The sequence below is a fragment of the Drosophila mauritiana genome, chromosome 2R (assembly GCF_004382145.1).
Source record: "Drosophila mauritiana strain mau12 chromosome 2R, ASM438214v1, whole genome shotgun sequence".
In the NCBI taxonomy this organism is placed as follows: domain Eukaryota; kingdom Metazoa; phylum Arthropoda; class Insecta; order Diptera; family Drosophilidae; genus Drosophila; species Drosophila mauritiana.
The window spans coordinates 9,153,052-9,177,802 of NC_046668.1; the positions used below are offsets into that span (position 1 = coordinate 9,153,052).

The window sequence follows — 24,751 nt, forward strand, 5'->3', positions numbered from 1 at the left end:
TAAATATATAAGTTAGCAATTTTATATTTACGTTTTACCCGTGATGGCCTGCTGCACAAATTAAAAACTCCTACATTTATTTAATAAATAGTTCAATAATTGTAGCAAAATTAAATGATTAATTTTTATTTATTATTATTCAAAGTTATTTTTAATTTATTGATTAATCCAAATTAAATCTTTGAGTATGCAGAGCGCGGTACCAAACTAAATTACTGATAAGAAAAAGAAATCTTCAGTTTCCAAGGATTGTATATCCTACAGGTTGAAGAATCCTGTTTCAAATTGCAAGTTATTCTGCTCGGATGCAAGCCAGAATTTGGTGGCACCTCTCTGCTGCCGCAACATGTTGCAACAGTCGCGGTCATGTTGCTGCAACACGGATTCACCCCCCGCTGAAAATCCACCACCGACGAAAGTATCCGTCGGATACACGACGAACTCGCTTCGGCTTCCAACTGAGTTTCAGCAAGAAACTGAGTTTCTGTTTCTGGTTTTGCCAGTTACCACTGCGACTCCGGACCGATTGGACGCGTTTTGAGCGTTTGGCCAGCAAGAACGGTATTATTTTCCACTCGGGGCTACGCGTGCGCGTCTCTGCAAAGTCAAAAGCAAAGACAAATGCAAAGGCAAGTGCAAAGCCAAAAGCCAGAGGTAAACGCAAACTCAAAGTAACAACTTCGACGGTCGAAATTACCGGTTTTTCGCCAACACAACAGTCCTCGCTCTCAGTGAATTTTAGCGCGCGGTCTTTTCTTCGCCTGCTGTTTTCCGAAAAGTGCGTTGGCTTTTCCCACAACCACCCCCTTTTCGCCGCCCAGCTTAACGGTCGGGGTTATAGTCGGTTTAGCATTCGAATTATTCGAATTTCCCGGAATCAAAATAGTTAAATCAGTTTAAACAGTGCTAGAGTGAGGCCAGTCACACAAACTGGCGAGTGCTAATTATAATATATTGTGTTAATAATACAAACACAAGGTTCACGCAGAGGAAACAACACGGATGCGCGATTTTAAATGCAATATTATAAATATTTAACAATGCAGCCGTGCAGCTAAAGCGGATTATTGGCCACCCACGCGTGGAAATTCAGCGGCAGAGCAAACAAAAGCCTGTAAGTTCACACGTTCCAGCCAGGATATGGCAAGGATATGTGCTCGCGCATATACATATGTCCTTGTGGGCGGGATGCGGCTGCATTCTAATGGGAATTGTGCGACGCATGACACCTGATTCATGACGTATGACAGGTGTCGTTCCAACAGGACACTATATGTTCCGCAGGCGGGGCTTTAAATCTCTTAGATAAACTTCGTATGTAAACGTATGCCATACCGGAAGCGCGTAATTCATGTTTACTAAGGGTTATAATCTCTAAAAAAGTATTTAGTATCTGCATATAAGTGGGGGTCTATTTCAAATATTTCTAGAACCTTTCTTTTGTATATGGTATTTATATGATTTGATATGAAGCTTAGTGGTTCTGGCTACCTCTGAAATGTTTCGATTTAAGACGTTCTTAATTAACGGCTTTCAGCTCTAGGGCTTCGGCAATAAAATAGAGCTCCAATTGGGCCTTTAAACCTAAGGCCTCTTTCTTGGCCATCTCCAATTAGCAGTTGGCCCAAACAGTTGGCCGATGAAGTCGAAGTCCGACGCTCACACAGTGCAACTGTTAAAGTTCAGAGCCGTCGCAAAAAGATACAAACGCGAAGCTCTAAACAAACATTAAACTGAATACCAAATGAGACAACAAAAGGAGGAAGCACAATAAAAGTCACATTAAAACGTGGGTCAAAAACGCGGAGAGCGAGAGGAGAGAAAGGAGAAGAGTCGGGTCAAAACATAACCGAAATCGGAATCGGCGGAATCGTGGAATCAAATGCCTGCACGAGATACAAATGTATATGTATCTGAGCGTTGCAAGTGCTTTGTTTTCCCTGCATTTCACACTTGTCCATGGGATTGTGCCTTTGCCATTGCGTTTGTATCTTTGTATCTGCGCCCTTTGTCTGGCGCATAAATATTTCAGCAGGCCGGGACAAACTTATCTGCTGGATACATTATTCACTCGACGATTTTGTCGGATTGCCAATTTATTAAGATAGATTTTATTTTCGAGGCCATTAACAGGGCCTTTGTTATATTTCGAGCGGGGCCAGAAACTCTCGCACATTTATGTTTTATGATTTTCTAGTTGGAATGCGGTGTGTTTGGTGCAATTGGAAGAGTCAAGTCAAGTCCATTTCGAGCCTGCCAGTGGCAAGTAGCTGAAAAATTGTTGTAAGACTGGTTTTCTGCTACTGCTCCTCGTTCGACCCCTTTCTCCCTCCCTCTCTCTAGCTCTCTCTCTCTCTGTCTCTCTTTCTCGGCGTGTTACCAACCTTTTCCCATTCTTCATGCGGCTGTTGCAGAGAAAAAAAAAGTTATTTACTTAGGTTCATTATTATGTGATCCAAGCTTAGTTACACACAAAAACATCAAACGTCGTTCTATTATATTTTATAAGACGATTAATATTAAGAGTTAAAGGCTTAAGGTGTTTTACCTTAACTTTTACAATAGGATCTTTTCTTGAAATATTAGTAGAATGAGTTTAATCAAAATATATTTTAAATCAAATGATTGCGGTTATGAAGCATTATTTGCCATAGAGAAATTACTTAAATAAAATTGTATAAAAAGTAGGTAAATAAAATATTTTACCGTGCTTAAAATGAGTTTGTTAGCGCCTGGCTCTCTTGGCGGTTTTGCAGCTGTCTCGGCCAGGTTAGGAGCAATCCACCACCGGTAGGCAGATCCGCTACGGGCCATCATCCTGGCCAGAACGCATCCTCTTCTTCTTCGGTAGCCGCAACCTGTTTTTCATTGGGTTTTTTTTTTGTTTTTTTTTTCAATTCGAAGTGATCAGTTTAGACTTCAGTTGGCCAAGGAGCCAACGAAAAAGGCGATTTTTTCCGGCTTCTGATGCCACATTCACTGCGAATAGCCAACTCGCTCGGCGAACTAACCACAGTCAATCCATTCGATATCCATGCCGGCATAGGAAAACTCGTTATGGCTCTTGATTAATTAACATTTGAATGTTGTCTCGTGCCAGTTAATGTGGCTGATTTGTGACCGGCTTGAGTCCATCAAAATATCAACAGTCTATTGTGGAATTTATTACAGAATCAGAGGGCCAATGGCCAAATGGGATTTGCATGGCAAGGAGTTGGACGAATTCGTGTGCACACCAGAGATTCATTGATGACGTTGATGGTCCACATTTTTCGGTATCTTTTGTGGGTTTATGCTGGGCTCTCTTGGCCACTACTCGCTCGGCTATCCATGAGATACTTCTGCGTAGGCTTTGGCCCTCTTGGTCGCACTCAAAACTGGTTTCGGCCACATTCAAAATTGTTATGTTAGAATAAAAGCTTAATTGATGCATATACACACGTACGGTTCAGTTTTATACGGCAGCAGTGGTCCGTAGATACAGCCGAAAATACAGACAGATACAGATACATATACAGATACATATGGAAGCAAATCCAGACGCAGCTGGATAGGTTATGTCATGCGGCGTCTATCGCATGATTGATGGCATTTGGCTGGCTATTTTACTCTGGGCTCCTCCGTCGAAATTAGATATTGATTTGGTTTCGTTGATAATTGTATTTCGGATGCTCAACAGGTGGAAAAGTCCAATACACGAAATGAATTATGAATGCTGGCTGTGAAAGCATATACCAATTAAATATTTACTTGGCTCCGAAAAGCTATCTATCAACAATTAACGCATTGCCCTGAGAAAATATTTTGTGAAATTGTTTTTCTTTCAATGAAATATGGAAGCTTTAGCGCAAAAAACCCAATGTTGATAATAGTTTTCATCTTTTTGAACTCCAAAAGCTTAATGTCTTGAAATATTCCATATTGACTTACGTTTATTTGCAAATCCAAACGAATACGCTTGTCTTTGCTTACTCAAAAGACCAGCAATTGCTTGCAAACATGAAATAAAATGAATTTAATTTTTATTTAATAAAATGCCGGCTTTCAGAAGTTGTATGACCGAAACTCATTGAATTTACCATATTTATGCGTCAATTAGAATCAGGAATTTTGTGCCCTGGCTCGATGAAATTACAGCTTGTTTGGCCGTTGGCAAACTAAAATCTCGCATGTTCAAAGCAACCGAGGCGGTGTGGTGGCAACCCTGTCCATGGCTGGATGCCCAAATTGATTGATTGACAGCCCTGCACATCAGGCGCATCACCCAAACGATGTTTTTAGTTTTTGCTAAATTTACTAACACGTCAAGTAGAGCGGGTGGTTTTTGGGTTGCGGTTGGCAAATGCATGAATAATGCGGCAGAAAGGATGTGCTCCCTTGCAGATGGTGAATGGTGATGGAATTCACACCTCGCTGGAATCGGGATCGGCAACTCGGCAGCGGGCGATTCAGAAGTTCGAGAGTGTGCGAGAGACCTCATTAGTGTTAATTCAATTAGAGGAGCCAAAGTTTGTGGCACTTTGGCTAATGAGGCATGTCCAAGCATCCAGAGCATGCCCAAAAGCCAGGGAGCCCAGAGATGTGTGCCGTTCATTTGCATGCTAGAAATTTGTTTCAATTGCATTAATTAGACTTATCAATTTGGGTGGGCGGATGCACGTATGGAGGCCGCCGGGCAGATCGGGCTGTCAAATTAAGTGAATGACGTTGTGCTTCTCATTAGTAAGAATGAGTCACTTTAAATTGGGACGGGACTCTTTGCCTTCAATTGAAACAATACATGTGGCAAATTAATACGCCGATTGAAGATTATTTATCAAACGTAAATTGATTAGCAAGTTTAATTGCTTGCCACCTGAAAATTACGTTATCATTATTCTGAGTATAACTATTACAATGCAACATAATTACCTTAAAAGAGCGGATATTGATTGCATTGCAGCTAAACTTTCGTACATAATCTATTAATTAAAGGTATTTATTCCGCAATTGCTATTTGGGCCACACTGTGAAATGAACAGGCGAGAATTTACTTAATCGGTTTATACGCAATCGATAATTTCGAACAAATATGATAAACGTTCCTGTGTCTTTAAGCCATGTTATATATTAAATTCATATTCATTCCCACATACACATATTTGTGGACTGCCCTTTAGCTATTTAAATAATACAGCTATTAAGGTTGTATATAAGTCTATTATTATTTAAAATATTTGAAAGAAATTGTCAGAAATTAGATTTCAAACAAAGGCTTGTGGGCTAATGGTTATTAATTAAGCGTGGTCAACAGCATTTCTTGGCGAATTCCTTGCAAGTTACCCAAACTAAGTTAAATTGTGTTTAATTGAGTTTAAGGTGTTAGGGCGTGATTTATATACGCTATGCACTCCGAAAGTCAAGTGCCATCCGCCCGACAAATGTGTGTAATTGGCCAACAGCAAAAGCCGTCGCCGCATTTCATTTGATTAAAACGACTCATCAATGGACGTCACATGTTTATAATGCAGAAACTGCATCAATTACGCTTCATTAGAGTTCAAAATGAATGCAAAAGCAGCAGGCAGCCGCATCGAGTCCATCGAGTGGAGCTTATAATTCATTGGCTTAATTAAGCTGACCGACTTCCCCGCCGAAGTGCATCCAGTAATAACTTTATCAAATTGCCAGACGACTGAAAGCCAAAGCAGCAGCAAAATCAGTGGAGTTCGGCCCCAAGTTTGCTATACTTCATCGGCAGCTCGATGTCAGGCAAGTTTGCTTATCAAAGTTGGCTAAGTGGGGGGTGTAGCCAGAAAAAAAGGGGTGGCATGTACACCCTCTACGCCCAGCGTTTTCCTCCCTCTAATTTATCACAATTTGCATGTCAGTCACGCTTGTATATATAAATTGCATACAATTTATCAGCCCCCACTGCTTCTGTTTCCTAGAAAAAGTTCTGGACGACAGCTTCCGACTATATCCTCTTTGTCCGTCAGTTGACCCATATTTGTTAGACTTTTCCGGGAGTGTAACCCAATTATGCGGGCCTTTGTCATTCGTTTGCTCTATCTCCCCGGAATGTATGCTATGAATGGCTGTGTATCGATGTCAATCTTTTCTGCCACTCCTCGAGCATTATCATAATGATTCCAGACCGAAATGCCACCCTCAGTCCGCACAACGAATGCTGAAATGCATATCCTTGATGGCAGCCAAGGTGTCGTTGCTGTGGGGAAATTTTCTACACTGCCTTTTGTCTATCCGAGCAAATAGTTTCATATTGCAATTTATTTTGATTATTTTGATTATAGCAGGTCCTTGACTCGCACGCACTTCCACACATGTATTGCTATTGCTATTGCTATAGCTCGAGCTGTATATATTTACGAGCGTGCCCGTACAAGGGAATTTGAATAAACTGACAGCGCTGACAACGTGCCAGAAAGTGGAATTAAATTTAAATGAAATTGCCAGCCCTTAGTTGGGAGACAAAACGCCGAGGACAATTCGCCAGCAGGTTCTCCTGCAAAAAGGCGGCAAAAATGGGGAGTGACACGAGTGGCAGGGAGGCTGTAGCTGTTTGCCATCCCCAAAAACAAATGGAAAGCCGCGACAGGCAAACAAGGAAAGCAAGCAAGCGAAGCAACAAGAACCGGTCGCCATGACGATGCCGCGAAATGGAGGGAATGGGGGGATTCGGGAAGTTTGCACAGTTTTGGGGGACGGGTTCGCTATAGCTAAGCATAAATAAGTTGTTAAGCCATCAGTGAACGTGCCCTACACACGCAGTTGGCCACACTGGCCCCAGTGTGGCTGTACGGCTGACTTGCTGGTATGGCTGTGTGCTGGATGTGTGTGGATGTATGCGTGTTTGCGGCATCCTATCAATACGGAAGTGGAAGTTCGCACCACATTTTCAATTTAAGCAAATTGAATTTACTCTGCGCATCGCAGATACATATATGTGCCAGAGTTGCCAGCGCTCCTGTTTATCGCCTCCAATGCGATTAGCGTCGAGCTTAACTCGTTGCCAGATAAAACTTTTCATTCAATTTATCGGGACCCCAGTCCGGGATGTTGCGCCCCCTATTTCATATTTGAATCCCGCATTTTATTGCCGGAGTGTGTATCTTCCTCTGTAGCAGTATCATTTCCACTCGGCAAAAATATTTCTTTATAATTTAATTTTAGTTTCGTAGTTAGTTATTGCAAGTATAATGTTATTTATTTTGAGCAAACAGCATTGTGTTCGTTTTGAGTTTAGTTTTTTATACAGCACATATATACATATAATTCTATTTAAACTATGGTTGTCAAGATTTTTGCAAGTGTAGCTTTGTGAGTATGGGGCGAAGATGAACTCTGTTATCCGGCTGGATACACGCGCGTACGTGTCTGTGGCTCGGAGTTAGAAAGTCTGTCAGTTTGCTTTAGTCCTTTATCTTTAGCTGAAATTTATTGCTGCTAACAATTATGAGCAAGGGGTAGAGAATGAATGGATGGATGGAGTGCAATTCGCGCATCAATCCCCGGTCGTAAGTGTCTCAGTGTGATGGTTATCCATTTGATGGCTATCCATAAAGTTGGCTAAGCTGCGGCTTTGGAAACTCTCGCCCGGAGTGAATGGCCAAAACGACTTAATTGGGAAAATGGAACAACAGCAGCAATAGTTTCATCGTTTCCGGAACTCATTAATATCGTTTCGGAATATGGGATCCGTATTCAATCTTGTGTCGATTATATTCCATTTCGAATGTTTCTTCTCGAACAATTATGCTGTCCTTTTTTTCAAACAATTTGCCATGTTAAGCACAGTGAATGGATGGAATTGCAAAGAGTTCATTGCAGGCAAACGCACGAGGTCCCCTTGCCCCAACTGAACTGGCCAATAAAGAAGCCCTAAACAAGCGGCGCCACAAGGACGAGACATGGCCAGACAGAGACGGAGACAGTTGATGGGACAGAGACAGGGAACTCTGCTTGCCAAAGCCACATTTACATGACACAACTCGTTTTGTGGTCGATTTCAATCAGAGCAGCTTCGAGAAATGCCTGACATTTGTGTTTTCGTCTGACCAGGACTAATGAGCAGCCACAGGACATGAAGTCGAAGCAATTTTCACTCTCTTCCACGACGATGGAGTGATGCAATCAAAGGGCTCCTGATCCTGCTCCTGCTGCTGCATTTTACTCATTTTTAAAGAGCCTGCTGCATCATTCGAGCGACAGAAATTGTGTTTGTTCATCGTATTTGCGGCAAGGTGGTTGCAGGTCCGGGTCCGCAACACCACTCGTCGGTGGTGGATTTCCACTGCACTCTAGCGCCCCGAGGGTGGTTTTTCCACTCTCTAGTCCTCCTATTTTCACTAGGCAGGATGGCGAGCTGGCAGGATTGCAGGCGGCTGACTCACGTGCCGCCTGACTTTGCTCCGCAGTGTTCATTATATTAAACAAGTTTGCGCCATAAATGCCGCTGCCAGAGGCAAAGCAGCAGACGGCCAAAAGGACTCGGGTTTCGGGATTCGGGACTCGCGACTCAAAGGAAAGCAAGGCCACACAGGGAAAAAAGCATATTGTCGCAAATTTTATTTTTTTGATTTTCCAACACCAATCTATAACTCGTTAGGGTGAGTTCCTCAGAGAGAAATATTTCTCTATCTATTAAAAAGTAGCTCTCTAAATCTTTTACTGATATTGTTAAACTACATCTACCAGATAATTGGATTCTTATTTAGTCACAATAATTCGTTTAGAAGTTAGGCAGTATTCTTGGATTCTAACCTTTTTTCTGAGTGTAGCCAGCAGGGTGGTTGTTGTCCTTGCCGCTGCTTGCCATAATAAACTCTCGTGCAACATAAACAGAAATCCAAAATGCGACGGCTGGGGGCAGCATGACTCATGCAGGTGTGTTCAACGTGCAACGGGGCGTGGCAGTTGCCAGTTGGCAGTTACCACTCGCCAGTCACCTGGTGTGCTTACCTGGCTCACTTGGCTGTCCTGTCTGACTGAAAGGCATATTCCTACTTGGCAATGGGATTTTTATTTCGCTCGGCTTTTGCCGATTTTTCTCCTTATGCCCATTCATGTGTGCTCTCTCCGGGCTGCCCCGTTCCCCATCTCGCCACCATCCGCCCTTTGACGCTTTTCCCTGGGCGGTTCGTCGTAATTTGTCGAGTTTCCTTTGCATACAAAGCCCTGGCTCTGGCTCAAGACCCCATTCCCATCCTTACTGTCGTACTCGCACCCGTACCCGTACTCGTCCTTATTCCGGTTATCATCATCTCTCCGTAATGGGTTTGCATTTGTCTGGAGCAGAGTCCCGGGCCCGGCAACTCAAACACTTGTAGCCCATCTCGCTAGTCCCCCGGTGTTGGGTGTTATTGTTGTTTTTACCCTGTCTCCGATCCGGGCATTAACTTTTGGTCACGCATTTTGCCAGGATATTGAGGGGCCCAGGGTTATTTATGTGCCGAACGAGAAGACTGGATGCCCATGGCGGCCATAAATGGAATTTAATGTAAATAAATTCTATTGAATTGCCATAAATAATAGTCTGAGCAATAGTGTATAAATTATATGAAGACTTAATGGCTAACCATAACTTTTTTGTAAGAGATGGATTATGTAATGTTTATAATCTTATGGCCTAATTAATTTATTTTTCTAAAACTAATTTGGATTCCACTTACATTTTTAAGAGAAGCAAAAGCTATTTGCCTAGCATAATAGAAAGAAATTGTTGAAACAATTGCCGACAATATACGAAGGGCATTAATGCGTCATTTCCCTCTCTCGCTCTATCGCTCTCAGTCGCTCTCTATGTCCTTCGTCCTGCTAGCAATTGCTTCCTTCCTTTCCGCATTTCTGTCTGTTGTTATTCCTCTTACACTGCACGAAAACTCTGCGTTCATGGCGCTCGTCAAATATTTGCATATCATAAGAAGACGACTCAGCATCTCCTGCTCATCATCATCGTCATCATCATCGTCCTTGTTGTCCTGAAAAGTGGAGAACAGCTGTTGGACACGTTGTCCTTGCTCCTTTATTGCTGTTGTTGTTATTGTTGCTGATTGCATTTTCATTTGTTGTTGCTGCTCTTGCTGTCCTTGTTGTCCTTGTTTTCATGAAAAACTAACGAAACCACCCCACGCATTCAGCGTTTTTGGTGGTTGCTCGATCGCCTCGCCAAAATTGGGGAGGATACAACCAAGCACACACAATCAACTGTGTGCGTGTGTGTCTATGTGAGTGTCCTTGTGTGCGTTTCATTCAGGATGCGGCGGCGGCAGGACCAAAAATCAATAAATTCGACACGAGCAAGTCCTTTTTTCGGCAGAATGCCGGCTGTTGTTCTTGTTCCTTGTTGTGGCCGTTGCTTCATAGAATTTTCTATGCATTTGGTTTAAGGGAAGTTCTCGGATAATGCAACCCCCTGGCACATCCTCCCCCCTTGGATCCCCCATGCAGGATCTCCCTCCTTTCAGTTTTTGTGTCTGTGGAAAAGGCTTTTGCCAGCCAGCCAGCCAGCCCGCCAGCCAGTCCGCCATTTGGCCAGCCTGCCGCAAAAGTTGCATTAAACTCTATTACGAAACGCTAAGGGTGGTGGCCAAAAAAGAGGGAAAGTCAAAAGGTAGGGAGAGTAGAGGAGAAGGAGGAGGAGGAGGAGGACTAAAAGTCCAAATAAAAAGGGGCCTCAAAGCGAGGGTGGCATTCAACGCCTCGACGAACTGCATCAAAGAAGCCCGCGGCGATGGGGACAAACGAATGTTTGACATTTAATCCCTTGCATTCGGACCCGCTTTATTTATGTTTCTAAAATATATAAATTTCTCCACTTTTGAGTCCTTTACTCCGCACCCCAGCATGGCGTGCTCGCCAGTGCTTTCTCTTTTTATTTTATTTCTCTGTTTTATTTGTCTATGCAAAGCTTGTAAATCCAATGATTCATTCAACGACCCACACCCCATTTGGAAAAAGCAGTGTGACAGAAACACTCCGGAAATTATTCCAATAAATAAGAATGGACTGTGACATTTCTTTCGTGTGGCCAACCGAGGGACTCCGCCCCCAAGTTTCTATATAGCCACCGCCCCCCGGCAGTTTTGCGCCGAGGCGCTAATGAAAAAATAATCAACCGAAGGAGCTAAACAAGGAGCAGCGCAGCTCATTTCGTATGGATTTTGATTGTGTGCTAAAATGTCCTGGCAAGAGTGGGGTCGTGGTAGAGGAAGAGGAAGTCCTGCGAAAGGGGATGATTCATCCGTCCATCATTTGTCAACTGAAAGTCTGTTGGAGATCATCATTTATGCGGCGTCCACTCTCCATGATTAAAATGTAAAATTACTGCTGCATTAATTGATATGCCATAAAAATAGTATCTTTTGAATTCAATTTAAAGCGATTTTGCACAGATATATTTTATTGCTGGCTAAAAATTCACAAAGGTAAAGTTAGCAAAGAAAAGTTTAGTCAAAATACCGGTTGAGGTTGTTTATGCTTTTTGTCTACTACACACAAAAATGTTTCTACACAGGAACATTTGTATGAATAAATTACTCAAAAGTGTAGGTACATGTTGTTAAAAAAAAGAAACAATTTACTTTTCGTGATATTCAATAAAAAGAAAGTATTAAGGACCCTAAAATATATGATTATTTGTGAAAGTTCGTAAAGTCTTTGTGATAAGCATATTCAGTTCTTAGAGAAGTAATTAAAGATTGATATTAAATGGTCAGAAGCTAGCATTTTATTACTCATCAATAAACGAAAACTTGTTGGGCATAAGGCAAGTAAAAACTTTTTGGAACTGTCAATACACACGAAATTGATGACAAATAATTGGTAATATTTTTTTACGAGTGTGTCTGCCGCATATGTGGCTCCTTCCGCCCCATTTTCCCCAATTTCCCCGCCCTCGCTTTTCCTGGGGGCAGACAGGCATGCAGTATTTATGGTATTGAAACACGCAAAAGTTCAGTTCGAGTCAAATCGAGAACTTCAAGTGGTACACACACACATGTATACCCTGTGGTACACAGTTGCATATGTGAGTGCGCCATTTTGCAAAAAGCTTTGCGCCTTCTTGGGGGGAAAAGAGCTGAAGGGCTGCAAGGCTCACCCTTGGCAAGTGGTGTCCTTAACTCCAACTTCTGGCCAAGTCTCGCATCGAAAATCCCATTCACAAACACACACACACAGAGACAGAGAGCCATGTGGAGCTAATGTATGCGTGTGCCTGTCCATGTGTTTGTGTTGCGTGCCCTGCAGGGGTGATTAACCTTTGATTTCGCCCCTCGTCCACATTTTGCCACTTTTCAACTTCCCTCTTGGCATTCGATGCTATCGGCGACTGATTTAACATATGCCCCAGACCATGGGAAACCAAATCAGAAGGACAGAAGATGGTCTAGGGAATAGACTGTCGCATATCCAGCATTTAGCTACTAAACTTTTGACTAACTACATAAAAATATAATAGAATATAATAATAAATTTGGGATTATTTGCAAATTAAGGTATCTGATACGTATAAAAAAGCATAAGATATTATATTTCATGATCTTTTCTGTTATGACAACTAACATTGAAACTAACAAGTAATTTATTAACAATGGGAATTTGAAATATCTTCACATGTATTTAGTTACATCTCGTTCCATGCATCGTACACTTTAATCAATGCCACATACCCTTTAACCAACAAGTTCAGGGGGCTTATAGGAATCCTCCGATGGCTTGCACTTTGCTTACCCAGATTTCCACTGATTGGCCATTTTCTTTCGCCTGCTTTTGTCGCTGTGGTCATGGTAACTATTCGAATACCCAGACAATAATGGGGCTGATTGATTTCCGTGTAAGTGGATTTGGCTAACGGATAATGCGATTATTGGCTTTTATCGAGAGTGGTTTCCCATTTGTTGATTTGTGTGTGTGTGAGCCAACGGCACGCACGAATGCGGTTATCAATAAGCGATTATCTTAGGGTTCTATCTTAAATGATAACTAAGGTGTGCATAAACACACGCTTTTATCACATACATGTAGATTCTTAATCGCTACAAGTTTTCTTTAAGTGAACCAGAACTTTCGTTTAATTACTTTTATCGATTCAAACAATATGAAATTATTAAGCACTTAAATGTTTTCGCACAAAACGGCAGAGAGAACTAATATTATCGCTTAAAGGCCCTTTTTTAAGCTTCCATTTTCGCATTCCACTTGTAATCCTTGAAAAAGTCGCTCTGTCATCATCTAGCTTGCTGATAGTTAGGCAAACAATGTAAAATTGCAATTAATTCATGGCCAAATATTTGTTTTGAATAATTTACTCTCACTCTTTTATTTTTTGCCGATTTTAAGGACAAGGGCTTATTTGCATATCGATTTAATTTCACGCAGAATGGCAGCAAGTATCTATGAGCAGCAGTTTCTATGAGGGATTTTCTCATAATTGCAAATTAATTTGCATTTTAATTAATTTCTGGTCAAGTCCCAGGAGAATCAAATTGATTGCAAACAAGGGAAAAAAGAACGGGAGCCCTGAAAAGCGAACAAAAGCAATTATCAAGGAATATGAAAAGTGGGAGAGATCAAATGGAGGCAGATGCTGCAAAAATCAACAATAGCGCCGAGTACGAAATTTACAATTGAATGCGTTCCAGTGGGCAGAGCCAGTGCAGCTATACCATTTATATGTACATCCTATATACGATATGTATGTGTATATAGGGGGATGCCTAAGCAATTAATGTAATTCGTCTTTGCGCCCATCGCCTTAATGGCATACAAATTACGCATACGCCGCGTGTGCAAATCACCCAAAAGGGCAGAGCAACTGGAAGGGGAAGTGGACGTGGAAGTGGAAGCTGGGCCAGATTGCTTTACGCTCCATTTAATTTTCGGTAAATATGCCAATAAAAATTGTGAAACACGATGCGGACCCCCAGATGAATATTTGCTTTTAGGCACCGACAAACGCTCGACATGAGAAAAGGTCCTTTTTGCCCGGCTTTCGTGCGTCTCTTCGCATTTTAAATTGCCACAAAAACACACTGGGCAGCCATCTAACTGCCTTCGGACTAAGCGAATATTTCGTTTAATTAAAGCTGACCCGGTGACCATCAGGTGAAGGTAATTGGCCAGGACTAGGTAGGACCTCCGTGCGGCACATTAGTTGGCAGGAGCTCGTCATGTCCATGTGTCCTTTGGCCGGAGATGTGCCGCATAAAAGTCGATTTTAATGTGAATTTCGTGTCGCACAAAACGAAATAAATTTCAATAAATTTGCCAACGCAAAAGTGGGCGGGAATGTTCTAATAACTTTTAATTAGTTAACCATGTGGAAGTTTTCGCAGGCAAACTAAAAGCAAATTTGATGTCAGCGCTATTTGGTTTTGCTCTTTGGCTGCTGCGGCAGGTCGACAAGTGAATTATTAACGCCTGACAGGTAAAACCCGACGCCTTGTGCACGTATATATGTATATTCAGAAACCCCCTTGATTTCAACCCGCAGGCAGGAATTTTTTGGCTGCCAGCTTAAGCGTCATAATTAACTGCGACACAAACATTTTTGGCTCCCAGTTTGTGCCTTATTTCCGAGCAGTGGGAATATATTTTTGCGGCTCAGGCTAAACCAATTTGCCAGGACTTAAATTTTAAGCATTATTAATGGTTTTGCGGCGGAGCGGTTGGGCAGATAATGCGGATTCTGGTGGTGGGTGGAAAAATGCCGAGTCTTCGGTGGAGTAATCACAGGAAATCTTCAACTGCCGGCGAGCGTGGGTCAACAAAGCATAATTTTAGTGGTTGACTTCGGCCATGTTTATATTCCAATCATCCCCCATTTCGGGTCTACGATGCATGTGTATTATGATATCATAGATATTTTAAATTTTATTAGATACATATTGGAAAATAATGTAAGCTTTCGACAAGTTTCTTTTAAAATATAGAACTGTTTCACACTTATATGGCTTGTTTTTTCGAACTGCTTGATTCGTGACATATGCATCAAAATATCCTCATATTTAATTGGTTAAAAATACTGTAGATGTATAGATGTATAAAAATACTGTCATCTAAATTTTAGTTTGGTGTACTTCACCCAACAATTTCAAAGCTGACGTATTTTGAAAATCGACGGACGCCAGTCAAGTGTGCCAGAGCCAATGAGCTAGTGACATGAGCAAGCGATTAAGGGATATAAGCAAAAGCATCTGACATTTGCTAGCTGAACTGCATGGAACTCAGATTCGCCCCAGTTTTTACCCACGGACCCTAAACTAATTGTTTGCTTTGGGCCAGAAGGCCGGGCAAACTTTTTCGATTACAAAATTGTTTCGGTGCGGAATGGCCGGCAAGGCGATACAATTTTTAGAAATTTCCATTATCCTTTCGGCATCACGTCGGCGTATGCAAACATTTGCCATTTGCCAACTTTGGCCAGCCAGTGGGATAAAATGGGGCGCGATGCTGGCGCAAACTATTCAACAGTCGGTCAGCGTTTTTAGTTTCATCTGCAGCGGCTAAAGCAAAGCGAAAGCAATTTACACGCATTTCGGCGCAAAACGAAACGTGCCCCGCCACTAAAATGTTTATGAGCGCGGACTGCGAAATGTGAAATGTGAGCTGGTGTGGTGGAGCGAAGGATTCCGGATTTGGGGGTCAGCAAATGGAAGCCGGAGCTCTAAGCCCAAGCTGATGAAATAGAACATTGCCATAAACCCGAGAAGTGAAAGGGGAAGGGGCGAGGGCTTTCCCTTTTTTTGTTTCTGGTCAGCACAAGTCGGTCGAGTCGTGGGGCAGGAACCCCTAACATGCTTTACGCCACAGGGATCTGAATGGGTTGTCTGTTTGAAGAGTGTTGCAATTGTTTTGCTGCTGCAGCACTTAGCCTTTACGATCCCTTTAGAACTGTTCATCTCACTCGAGGAGAAGTTGTCTACTTAACATGGCCACTTTCGGCCCTCCTTTGCAGATAGCCAAAGCAATTTGAATTAGGTTTGAATTAGTCCCCGTCGAACGATTTGCCCTGGCAACGATTCTCCGGCAGCTTAATGAAAAATGCATGCTGAAATCAATGAAGCAAAAAGCCAGAAATATTCATGGAGCACGAATTCCGACTGCATTCGCCATGTCAAAATGCAAAAGTGGGGCTTAGGGGTGCGATTAAATGGGCAAACAATATTTTTGCCCCGGACAATTGAACATCTGAAATTGTTGCATATTTTCCAGCACATTCCGACGAATTTGCATCCAGCTTAAATCGATATAGCTCAGTCGTAGCTTTGTGAAATTACCAAACTTCAGCTGCAGTCTGGCGTTCAATAGAGTCGACAACAATCGCCAATTCAAGTTGGCTCAACTTTGGATGCAACTTCTCCCTCGCCCATTGTAAATTGAAATACTTTACCCGGCTAAAAGTTGCCAGTTTACAAGTTTCTGTTCAGTTTCACTTGGTATCTGCTCATAATATTTTCCATTAATGGCGGAAAACTTAATTTATGTCACGTCCCAGACGTCGTGAAAAATGCGCGTTTTATTTTCTTGTATTTTGTTTTATTTTATGGCACCAGGCGACCTAGTAAAAATATTTTGAAAAGCATTTGGCTGGCTACGTGATGTTCCTCTTAAACTGCAGGATCAACTGGCAGTCACGTGGGCGTCGTTTAAATGGCTTCCAGAGCTCCAAATAGGAATCGCCAGTGGTGGGAGTAATGGTGCAGGGTTAAGGGTCGAGCTTACAAAATTTCCATTTAATTAATCTTTGCAGGGCAGAAGCTTGTGAACTACTTGTAGTTAAGGAAAGCTAGTTTAATTGAATTAAAAAAAAAATTTTCTTACAATTTGGTAGTAGGAATATTTAACATATTTGAGTATGTTTTGTGGTTACTATTTTTAATTATTTATTATTTATTTAAATAAAACAACCATTATTTAACAGGCACTCGGAATAATCATACATTATGGCACTAATTAAATAAGTTTCGAAATACTGTTGGCCGCCCGGAGGAGCTTATGAAGCATCCGCAGGGATATAAATCTTTGCCGGGCTGCGTATTTAAAATTAAATGCGAAATATTTGATGATTTCCAGCGCTTCATGGCCAATGCCCACAAAGGCAGCCGCAGCACTTATTTGTAATGTAAACATAAATAACTCTTACGGCAGAGATCCTTCAAATGTGAGCTATGTGGCCTTGTGTGCGGATTGAATCGAAATTGTAAATGGAAATGAAAATTTCCACGCACACTCGCATCGGTAACTTATAAATACAAATATGCAAAGCCATGATACAGCAAAAGAGTTGAGGTAACATTTTGAATTTTATGGTAAATTAAATTGGCAAGGCCGAAAGGGTTTTTCGGTTATATTCGGTGAGCACCAATATAACCAATATTGATGGAATATAAATTCTTTTTTCTTTTGCTTTGGGGCAGCACACTCATCCCTGCCTTAAATTGTTTGTGTAATCGATTCTCCTCGTTGCCTGTGAAAATGTAAACTGCCGGCAGGACGATCGGTCCTTGCTGATAATTGATAAACGGCGTCAGCAGCAGGAGCTACCGACTGCCATGGAAATTCTCCGATTTAATGTGATTTACACTTCAACCAGCTTCGTTGCCAGGTGTGTGGTGGTGTGTGTGTGGTGTGTGTTCCGGAGCTTAGGGCAATAAAAATTCCGACATTCCCTGTCCGGCATCGCTTTCCACTTACCCCTCCGGATTTCATTGGGATTGGGATTCCCCTCGGAATCGTTCGCCCGTGTTCTGGGCACCGAGTTGGCTAAACGAAGAGTTTTCCTCTTGTCGCTTCGCATTAATTGTTGAAGGAGTACATATAACCTTGACACATGTCTGGCCCCGGGCTTTGGGAAAACTTGTACGCTTGGCTACCTCGAAGTTGCTAACTCCTACTCTCGAACCTCCACCACCCTGCGGTTTCCTCGGTGGTAACCACTTTTTTAGGGGGAACATGGAAATGTTCTTATTGCTTTACGCTCCAAGACATTTTCCCACAGTAGTGCTTAATTTAATTTTGCCGCTCCTCTCGCTGCTCGTCTTCCCGCTTTTAGTTTTAGTAAAAGTTTCCGGAGGCCGAGTCTTGCTTAATTAGCGCTTTATATACCATAGCATATGGGGACTGCAGATTCTGCACTTCCAACTTGAATTGCGCCAAGTACAAGGAGCCTCTTCAAATGGAGAGCTTAAATTTGTTAACTTCTCTGGTGCGAAATTTAAAATGATGCCCGACTTTCAGTTCTGAATCTTTCGCATTATGTGAGGGATAATGTGGGTATTTTATCGAACGCCTCCGCTGCGTGCGGTAATGTGTAATTTCATATTAATTTCCCCTTTTTTCTCTTTCTTCTTTTTTACAGACCTGGGCATCGCATTAACTTGAGGAAATGTAAGTAAATATAATATCATAATTTGTGTGCGAGCAGCCAACGCAGCGAGCATTTCACACGGCCAACTATAAGTAAATATCTGAATAATTTACCGCCATTCTGGGGAATTTGAATTAATTTCTGGTGCCGCACATTCGGCGATGCTTTCTAATGGTGCGACGATCTGTGTATAGCCAGAAACAAAAGACTTAAGCAGCGAACTCGCTGATCGCGATCCATGTTCGGCAGAAGATAATTGCGATCCGAGGCCAAGACTCTCAAATTATAGTTTATGGACACCGCAGTGCGTTTTGTGTTCTTCCAGAGTTTTATGGCATTCGGCACGCAAGGGGTTGTCCGCTTTTCCGAACCCCCTCCGCTCCCTACGACCCTTCCATCTGCTAACGACCGCTCCTATTCATGTACTGACCAAAGTTAATGTGTTTCTTTTCTCCCGACCTCCCTGCTCCCCCATGAAAGTGTAGCAGATCGTCGGCGCTCTCTTAATGTTTCTTTCTGCCTTAAAACATGTTTGTTTTGCCGGTTAGGCCCCGCCTCAGATACCTCCATCCTCCAGGCCAGTCGACCGGCCTGGGTCACTGACCACAGACAAATTCGAACAACAGTTAACGCTGCCTATCGACGCCGTCGAACCTGGACCCAAACTCCCATCAAGTCGGGCCTCTCCATGCCATGCCAACCATCCCATCCTATAGTCCCCATCCAGTCCACATGTAGCACACGTTTTTCCAGCTCCAAACACCCGAGAAACAGTTTTTGTTTGCCCGATCAGTTAGCGCCGAACATTCCACCATGGCTGAATGAATGAGTCGATTGTGGCCTGAAAATGTGGCGTGTGTGTGTGTGCTCAAAACTGGGTATCCAGCAAGTTGATGTTTTGGTTTTTCGTTGAGTAAGAGGATACCGCTCTTGTAGTAGCCAAAATGTTTGTGAAAAATGTAGTATATCTATATTAAATTAATCAAATAAAGCCATATATTGATTGATTGGCATAGCTTTCAAGCTATGTGAGCAATACTGTTGTAAAATAATTATACTCATTTCTCAGTTTTGTTTTATCTAAGTATATTATGTTGTAAATTTGAGTTTTCTCATTGATAATTCAAATAATTAGCTATTCTGCATTTAATTACAATGAAATAATCAATATATTATTTATTAATCAAATGAAAAGAATACCCGAATATGCCATAATGCGTATGACATTTATTGCTGCTTTTATTCACCTGCCTTATTTATGACCTTCATAACGCGATCCAATTAACAGCATTCGAGCTCTTTGTGGTCGCTTTTGCCCAATAATTACAGCAGACTTCGCTCGCATTTATTGTTTGGCCTAATCTCTTTGTTTTCCGTCGGAACAATTGATAAATTAAATGTGATTAATTGTTGTGCCAACTGACGCAAGCCAAACGCTCGGCAGAGGGAATTCCAGTTAAGTTATCAAAACGGCAGCGGGTGGTAAATGCTAAATGGTAATGGTAAATTGGCAAATGTTAGCCGTCGGGCCGTTGTAATGCATTAAACTGCTCTGGTTCTGTTGGCAAATGTTTTAATTTGCTTTTGTGGCTTAAAACCCACCGACTTCCCTTGTGTGGGACTGGGTTTTTGCGGTGGCAAATGCGAAAATGTTTGCAATTGCCCGAGCAAAACTGAAATCGAGACTGAATTTGTTTTTTTTCTAGCTTCTGAATGAATGAAATCTCTATCAAACGCTCTGCGGTGAAAGTGGGCTGAATGGTGGGCAGTGGATATTTGCGGAGGGAAATGTGTTTTATATTCCAGCAATTTAACAGAAATATTCGCAAGTGCTTATCCACAAGGGCCATCAACTGCCGTGCTGCGTTTTAAAGAGGTTTAGACATTTCAAACTTTATGTGCATCAACCAGATCCAGCGACGGATCCTTTTTCCGCTGCTCCTTTGCGGCTTGTACGTGCGCAAAGTCCGGAGTTTTGTACGTGCCCGAAGCTCCGAAAAAGGCAACAAGTCGGACATTAAATAAACAATTTATTCGACCATTTCATGCAATTCTCAACTTGCCAAACTTCTAATCAAAATGGCAAAAAGTATTTTCATTTCATTTGTGGCTTCAATTCGGGCTTTTCGGGCCAAACTTTCCTTGGCCGCAAGCGAATCAACAGCAAACCAGTGAAAAGTTGATTAAACTTTTCCCTCAATACAACATATTAATAATGCGAAAATTAACAAAACTTGGTGACCGAAAACTAGTTTTCCCCCGTTTGCAGCGCTTGCATTATATAAGCTGCAGATATTAGCAAACACTCGGTATTCAATATGGGCGTGAACGTCACGAAACCAGGTTCAAATGGACAGGATTTCGATTTGGATTCCGATTTGGCAGGCAGATAAAATTAGCTGACTCTCCATTCACCGCAGCTGCGAGTGGCCTTCAAGATTGTTTCGGACCAGAACATTTCGATCCAGGCCGCGGAAAACACATCGAGTCGATTGGCTGTGAGTTGCCGGGTTCAAGGCATAGCGGCCGAAATGGGTGAATATTTTGTCTGCGCCCAGCCAAAGAGGAGCGAACTCTTTCAATCAATTGCCGCTGCTGTTGCTGTTTTGCAGCTGGGCGAGCAATCAGCATTTGCAGTTTGCGGTTCGGTTCGACTTGGTCCACGAGGAGCCAGCGGAAACGAGTTTGACTGGTTGACACAGTTGGTGGCCAGTTGCCAGCGGAGGCATACCCAGTTGGCCAGGCTAAAAAGTAGTTTATGGGCGCACGGTTTTGCATTCTGCTGATGCTGCTGCTGCGACTGCTGCTGCTGCTGCGACTGCCTCTGCTTCTGCTGGAAAGTCAAAGAAAGGTGATGAAAAATCGCAAAACGAAAGTCAAAGAGAAGAATGCAAATTTTCCCCATCATCGTCACGCTGGCAAATGATGAGTTGCAACGTAGCGACGATGACGCCGAATGTTGCACTCTGACTTTTGCGACAGCAACTTGCCACTTTGGCTGCCAACTTTGTCTCACCTTTCGGATAGTACTGGCTCATTAGGTATTCGCTGCCGCGTTTTTTGGTCCTGGTCTTTTGTGCCTGGTCACGGACACTGCTGCCCCTGTTGCCTAATTATAGCCACTTTCACCCGGTTAATTGCCCGTCTTGTCATGGCGAGATTCATCAATGCCATCGCTGCTCTATTTCGGCGGCATTTCCGCCGAACGGCGACCTTTCGACCTGATTTGTAATTCCTTCCACCTCGCTGGACATTTTCGCGTCTATTCTGGTCGGTTGCACTTTCTATTTTGCACACAGGAAATAATTTTATAAAGTACAAAAATAAGATAAATATATAAATATTAGAAATGTCTGACAATTCCATAAACGAGGAAATACAAATTGTTGCTGAAGTATTCATTTAACTAATGAAAACTTGGGAATAATTTATATTTTATAAATTTATGCAAATAGTGCAAATTATTTTAAGAAGTGTAGCATTTTTTGGAAGAGTGCTAAATTATAGAACCCCATTTGAGCCCCACCTAGTTACCATTTTATAGCCGTGCAACATTTCGCTGTGCTCTCATTTCTCCTGGAGACGTTACTAATTGGTCAGCAAAGCAGGCCAGGCGAACATTTCACTGGCTCATAACAAATTTAGTTCACTTAAAGTGTTGATTAGACGAAATTATATTCGAGTTTGAGCGGAAAATGTTGAAGGCCCCACGCTTGAGCAGAGTAATTGCAAAATAAATGCAAGTGCTTGGCGCACGTCCCACACTCTGATTTCGAGCATTCAACATAGTAGATGCCACCACTGGAAGAGCTCGGGAATTCCGATGAGGAGGAGCACGAGGAGTTTCGTTTATGCACACATGCCCGTGCACTTGAAACTGCCAAAGGCAGTCAAATACCTGCACCTTTGCGAGGACCTCCCCCTGGATGCAGGATCCTTCGCCTGAAAGCGGCATCCTTGCATGGCTGCCATTAATACAAATGCAGACAGCGGCAGCCATTTTGTCCCGCAGCTCTTTGACAGCTCTTCAGCGAGTCCTGCTCCTGGTTTCCCCAATCCTCCTGCTCCACGGACTCCTCCTGCCCGCACCCACGTCCACATCTCCCCCTGGTATTGCCTGCAGTTATGTCTGAAGTTGATTCTCGCTGCACAAAAGAGTTACCCCAGTGATGTCGGCAATGTTCGTGCATTAATTAAATGCGATATTCGTATATTGTTCGCCATGTTTGCCGGAGTTATTTTTTGCAATTATCATCATCAACAGGAAGTTCTGAATGAGGCGCTCAGTAAAAGTGATTCACTTCAATTTATTTTTTTTCCGCAACAATTCTATATTTCTTTTGAGAGTTCAGTTACCATTCAAATTGAAATGTATATTCAACATAAATTGAAATCCAAATGTTTTTTGTGGGCAAAATGAATAAAATAATATTTATAGAAAAACATAACTTGCTGTCACCTCTAAATTTTTGGTTTTTCTGCAGAGAAATAAAATAAATTGCTTGCCAAATGAAAATAATATCAGTAGGTTAAAAGAAAAAACATGAGGGAATATACTGGGTGTATCCATAACTGCTTGCAACAATTGCCACAAGCATAGAAGTCAACACTTGCTCATCAGATCACAAACTTTAAACTTCAATAGGTTGCATAGACCCTGTTTGCCCCGTGTGCTATTAGGGCTAGTAACCAAATTCCGGCTCCTGGCTTTGCCATCGCTCGTCTACTTGGGTTCACGGTGCAGTGCCCCCAAAATCAGCTTAGACAAATGCAGAATTTACTGGAGCGCATAAGGACATTTGCATGAGCCTTTAATTTCGGCCAGCTGGCCAAGCCAAATATTTAAGGGGGCTTGTGCGCTGATCTGGAAGGGAATAGTTTAGTGCCTTCTGATTCGGATTCGGATTTCGACTCTACTACGGTCGCATGGAAAATCTGCCAATCGAACATCATCATATTTTGCTTTCAATTTCCTCACTGTTTGCTTATGCTGAAGGTATGGGTATGGGGATGCAGATGGCGGATGGCAGAAGGGTTGTAAGCTGGCAAAGGGAAGCTGAACATTTTCATATTCATGGGCTTCTCTCACATGGCAAAGGCAAAATTCGCATACAAATTGTTTATTTCCCACACACCACACCCCACCCCACGCCACCTCGAGCTCCATCTGGATCTGAATCTGCATTTGCATCTGCATCTGGGCGGAACTCGACTCACTCAGCACAACTCCCAGCTCCCAACTCTATTTGCCCTTCGACGAAGGCGAGCCAAGTGTAGTAGTGCAGCAGCACCAAATTGAGACAATATTTGCACACGGTTACGTATACGCCCCGTTGCACGGAACAGCATGGAGCAGCGTGGAGCACACGGCGTGGGGCATGTGGCATGGGCATCTATAAACGAGCATTTTCATGTTATTGGCTTTGCATCGCTGCGATGAACTATAGCAGAGGTACGGCGACAGAGCAACCACTGTAATAAAACCACGTAACAAAATGATTGCATTTGCTAACAAATTCGTGAAAATTTTTGTGCCATCGTTGACAGTTTCCCAAGAACGGATCGACAAAGTTTGGGTGAGCGGAGTGCCGGGCAGGAAGCTTAACCATCTATATAGCTATCTATAGTGCTGCGTCCCAGGTACAGTGAACAATTGCGCCGGGGGGAAACCAATTTACCGGAATTCTCTGGCCAGCTATCAAAGTTTTGCCAGGACAATGACTTCTTTTTATTTTTCGGGCACACAAAAAATCTAATGAAAAAGTTGGCGAATAAAATGCAAAACCCCAACCTCTCTATGCAATTTGAAAAATTTGCTTTGACCCTTGTTGCAAATAACCAAATGTTAGTTAAATTGCTGGTTACCCCATTTGATTTTAAGTTATTGAAGTTCTGGCAAATTGTAATAGCAAAAATGTTCTAATAATTACATATCAACAAAACAGACTTATCTATTTCATATTCATATTAGTTTTCAATTATCTTTAGTACTTTGTTACACTTACGGATGCTTTACTGTGACCTCCCTGCTTTTTAGGTGAGTCTGTATTTGCTTGTTGGGGAAAATTCGGCAATGACTCATTCGCTTCAACTGCGCGTAACGGTTTAATGAGTTTTGGGCCACTCTTAGCCAGGCACACACTACCCACTTCCGTTCCACGCCCACTGTGATCCCGTCCTCATAGCCGCCCATCCCGCCACTATCCTGCTGTTTGCCAATTGATTTAAGGCGCTGCACTTCGCGCTTTTTCGGCCATGAGCGTAGTGGGCTGGAAATTGGGGGAGTGGCGATGGATACGTGGATAGCGCCATCAGTGCGAGGTTTAATTGCGCAGTCTGGTTTGAGAGCATGCCCCATTGAAGCATTGAAAGTCATATTGA

The 24,751-nt window shown here is 42.5% G+C and overlaps 1 protein-coding gene across 4 annotated transcripts in view; it reads left to right on the plus strand.

Annotated features, from left to right (window-relative positions):
• Positions 1–515: 515 nt before the first annotated feature.
• Positions 516–24,751, plus strand: part of LOC117138323 (protocadherin-like wing polarity protein stan) — a 47,521-nt gene continuing 23,285 nt past the window's right edge. For all 4 annotated transcript variants that reach the window (XM_033300355.1, XM_033300356.1, XM_033300359.1 and 1 more), the window contains exons 1-2: positions 516–1,114; positions 18,362–18,390. The gene's annotated coding sequence lies outside the window, so the exon portion shown is untranslated. The remainder of the gene's footprint in view (positions 1,115–18,361; positions 18,391–24,751) is intronic.